The 4540-nt window shown below is 36.0% G+C and overlaps 1 pseudogene; it reads left to right on the top strand.

The window, feature by feature from the left end:
• Positions 1 to 786: 786 nt before the first annotated feature.
• Positions 787 to 1823, top strand: LOC110223836 (small ribosomal subunit protein uS2 pseudogene; annotated as a pseudogene).
• The last annotated feature ends 2717 nt before the right edge of the window (positions 1824 to 4540 follow it).

Raw genomic sequence — 4540 nt, forward strand, 5'->3', positions numbered from 1 at the left:
AGTTCCTAAAAGAGATGGGTTCAATAGTTTGGAATTATATATGCCCTCCCTCATGTCCTACCATGACTTAGGACCAACAAGCCTGGATGTATTTAGACCTCCACCCAAATTGTGCCAGATTTAGCTATGGGTCTATCCCACCATACCATCAGGTAAGTGTAATTAGGTCAACTAGTGAAATTAGAGCAGATCAGGCTCTGTCCTGGCAAATGCAGCCATCAGACCAAAAAGGCACACTGGCAATGATAGGAGAAAGTACAGAAGGGGAAGGAAGTACAAAACAACCAAAGAAAATCCAGTGTCTGGCATAATTAGTAAAATTTTGGGTAACACAACAGATGGGTAGAACCCAGACTGTACTCTTTTCCTCACAATCTAAAAAGGAAGCACAAAGAGTCTCCAAATTTTAGAGAACTCATTTTCATAGCAGGGTACCCTGATGATCCCAATTTAGCAAGTCATTCACAAGTCTGCTTCTTTTGAGAGGTACCCAGAACTTGCTACTCCCCTGAAAGACCTAAAGCAAGCTATTTAGCAATTTCTCCCCCTGAGCTCTTAGGAACTCATGTTTTTGGAGGTTTTTTTTGTTCATAAAGATCAAGATAAGTGAAACATTTGGCAAGTGCCTACAAGTGGCCAGATCAAATGACTTCTAGACTTCTTCACTCACAAACTTCCTGAAGTGGCCACTTGGCATATCAGTTTTTAAAATCCTGCAACTGGCTGCCCCGTAGAGGGTTCCATATGGCGTTGTTCTCGGTTTCTGTCATAACTCTAAATGGAAACTTTCACAATGTCCAGAGCCCTAGATGTCTTGCAGATGAAGGAGGAGGATGTCCTCAAATTCCTTGCTGCAGGGACCCATTTGGGTGGCACCAATTTGAACTTCCAGATGGAACAGTATATCTACAAAAGAAAGAGTGACGGTATCTACATCGTCAATTTGAAGAAAACTTGGGAAAAGCTTCTGCTGGCAGCTCATGCTTTTGTTGCCATTGAAAATTCAGCTGACATTAGTGTCATCTCATCCAGGAACACTGGCCAGTGAGCTGTTCTGAAATTGGCTGCTGCCACTGGTGCCACACCTATTGCTGGATGTTTCACACTGGGCACCTTCACTAACTAGATCCAGGCAGCTTTCAGGGAGCCTCGTCTCTTGGTGGTCACTGATCCTTGAGCAGATCATCTGCCTCTTACTGAAGCATCGTATGTTAACCTTCTAACCATTGCATTGTGCAATACAGACTTCCCACTTCACTATGTGGACATTGTCATTCCATGTAACAACAAGGGAGCTCACTCAGGGGGTCTGATGTGGCAGATGCTGGCCTGTGAAGTCCTGAGTATGCGTGGTACCATCTCCCATGAACACCAATGGGAGGTCATGCCCGATCTTTATTTCCACAGGGATCCAGAGGAGATTGAAAAGGAAGAGCATACTGCAGCTGAGAAGGCCATGACAAAGGAGGAGTTCCAGGGTGAATGGACTGCACCTGCCCAAGAATATACTGCTACTCAGCCGGAGGTGGCTGATTGGTCTGAGGGAGTACAGGTGCCATCTGTGCCCATTCAGCACTTCCCTACCAAAGATTGGAGTGCTCAGCCAGCTACGGAGGACTGGTCTGCAGACTCAGGCCACCGAGTGGGCAGGAACTACTACTGAGTGGTCTTAAGTTTTACCCCATGTGCTCTAATAGTGTTGGAAAAATGTTGATGGAAAATAAACATTGATTTCTTACAAAAAAAAAATCCTGCAACTAAGCTCTAGTTGTTACTAGTATTAGAATGGATCATATCATCAACTGTCATCCATAATTGACTATGAGTTGAGTGGTGAAAAATGCTCGATGTTCCCAAAGATGTATAGGACACAAGAGGTCTCCACTGTTAAATGGAAATGATACATTCAAGCTCACACTTACCTGCATCTCTCAGGTATTAGTGCCCTTCATGAGGCCTCTAGTCTGAGACCCTGCCACTGGCCCAATTCATAGTTATTTTGAATAGAATTTATCTTTCTATTTATTCCCTTTGGGTTTTGTTTGTAATACATGGATGATTTTTGAAGATTTATTTTATATTCTGCTGCTTAACTGAAGTTATTGTTTCAAATAATTTTTAGTTGAAGCTCTAGAGTTCCCTATATCACTAATGTCATATGTAAAAAGTAATAATTTGATTTCTTCTTTATTTATTTGTTCTATTTCTTTTGTCTTAATGGTATAAGTAACATTTCTAGCACTACGTCAAGTAGTAGTGGGGATAATAACATCCTTGTTTTAACTTTAATCTTATCAGAATATGTCCATTTTATGGATTGTTGGTTTTAGATAACTACAATTTACCATATTGAGTGAAGGCCTATTTATTCCTTTCAATTTTAACATTTTAAATAGAAATGTATATTGTATTTTGTCAAAAGCTTTTTCTGCATCTATCAATATAGGCATGTGATTTAGCTTATTTTCACAATTAACATGGTCTAGTATATTTATCTTCCTAATGTTGATGTAGTCTTGCATATATATGTAATATAAATCCAATTTGGTCTATGGTATATTCTTCATGTATTACTGAAATCTTTTCATTAATGTTTTATGTATAATCTAGGTCTCAATATTCATCAGGGATATTATTCTGCAGTTATCTTTCTCTGAATTCTCTTTCCCTGGTTTGGGTACTTAATCACAGAAGGAATTTAAAAGCTTCCTTCTTTTCCTATTTTTATACTTTTTTCATATTGGAATTAATTGTTCTTTGAATGTTTGATAGAATTCACGTATAAATCCTTCTGGTACTATGCTTTTTTTTCCTTTGGGAGTTTATTTGTGTTTAATTTCTTAAAATAAGGATGTCTTATTCAAAAGTTTCACTAATTCTCCTTCTATTAATCTGAGTATTTAGTATTTTTAAGACATTCATCTATTTCATTTAAATTGTATTTTTTTAAATTTTTTCCTTTATTTCTTCTTAATGTGTGGTGATTTTTCCTGTTCATGTTTGATACCATCAAGTTGCTTTTCCTCTCTATTTTTAAAAATAATACTAGCTAATTCTTTATCTATTTTATTTTTTAAATAAAAACTTCTACTTTTATTTATCAATTCAATTGTTTTTTCTTTCAATTTTCTTAATCCCTTCTTCAATTTTCAGAATTACTATTCTAATATTTAGAGGTTTTTTAACCTACTGAATGTCTGGCTATATACGTGTGTGTGTATGTGTGTAAATTACATATATATATATATATATATATATATATATATATATACATATATATATATATATATGCATATCTGTGTGTCCAATTCATTAATCTGTTCTATCTTTTGTTAATGAAAGTATTAAAAAATACACATTTCCCCTCTCAGGATTACTTTGATTGTATCATAAAAGTTTTCATATGGAAGTCTTACTGTTGCCATTGTCTTTGATGAAATGTTCTATTGTTTCTATGATTTGTTCTTTGACCCACTCATTCTTTAGGATCAAGTTATTTAATCTCTGATCAATTATAATCCTTTCATTAAAAGCCCTTATTGAATATTATTTTTATTGAATTGTGGTGCATAAAAGAAGTGTTTGATTTTTGTCTACATTTGTTTGTAAGGCTTTGTGCCCTAAAACATTGCCCATCTTGTAACTGTGCCATGTGCTGCTGAGAATTCCAGTAAATCTATTATGGACGTGATTCTCACAAATACAGGAATTAGTTGCTGAGGTAGAAATGGTGGAAACTCTTGGGATAAATGACTGTCCCATTCTAGAGTTTCTGATAGAAAATGTTAGGAAATCTGGATGTATTCTAACATGCATCCATGAATGTGCAATATAAGATTTCAAAGAATACAAAGGAAATATAGGTAAGATCTCACGAAGTAAGATCCTTCGAGTAAAATCAATTGAGGAGAGACGAGACATTCAAGAATGAAATTCTAAAGACACAAAGTAAAATATTTCCAATGAGGAGCTAAAATGAGATGTGTTGAAAAGTTTGTTTGGATACCTTAGGCCAACTAAATAAGATTTGAAGAAGAGATATGCCTAAAATGGAAGAAAAGCCAGGTAACAAGGAATGAATGTGAGCATGTTATAGTCTAATACATATAGTGTTAAAATGCTAATGCTCAAAATAAGTTGAGGCTAATGAGGGGAGCTGAAGACAACAAAAAGGATTGTTGAGGAGTTTTTTGTTTGGCTTGGTTAATTATTTTGGGAGAGGAGAGGAAGAGTATCAAAGAAAGGACAAAACTTTGAATTAAGTTACCAAACTGGCAACAGAGAGGATATACAGCTGCTCAATTATAATTTTGTTTCTGTTTCCTCTGCAAGGGAGAAAAATTTAAACTAGAAATGACAGAATAAAAATGACTAACAGGGAGTTGATACCCAAGATAAAATAGGGAGAGAGAAAGAAGACATCTAGCTGCCCTTGACATAGGAGGGTGTAGTTCATCTTACCATGATGAACTTGCTGAAGTGGAAATGATGGAAGCTCTGGGTAGTTTCATATTCATCATGGCAAGATGAAAATGTACCT

Source organism: Phascolarctos cinereus, unplaced genomic scaffold (assembly GCF_003287225.1).
Source record: "Phascolarctos cinereus isolate Bilbo 61053 unplaced genomic scaffold, phaCin_HiC Scaffold_4;HRSCAF=312, whole genome shotgun sequence".
In the NCBI taxonomy this organism is placed as follows: domain Eukaryota; kingdom Metazoa; phylum Chordata; class Mammalia; order Diprotodontia; family Phascolarctidae; genus Phascolarctos; species Phascolarctos cinereus.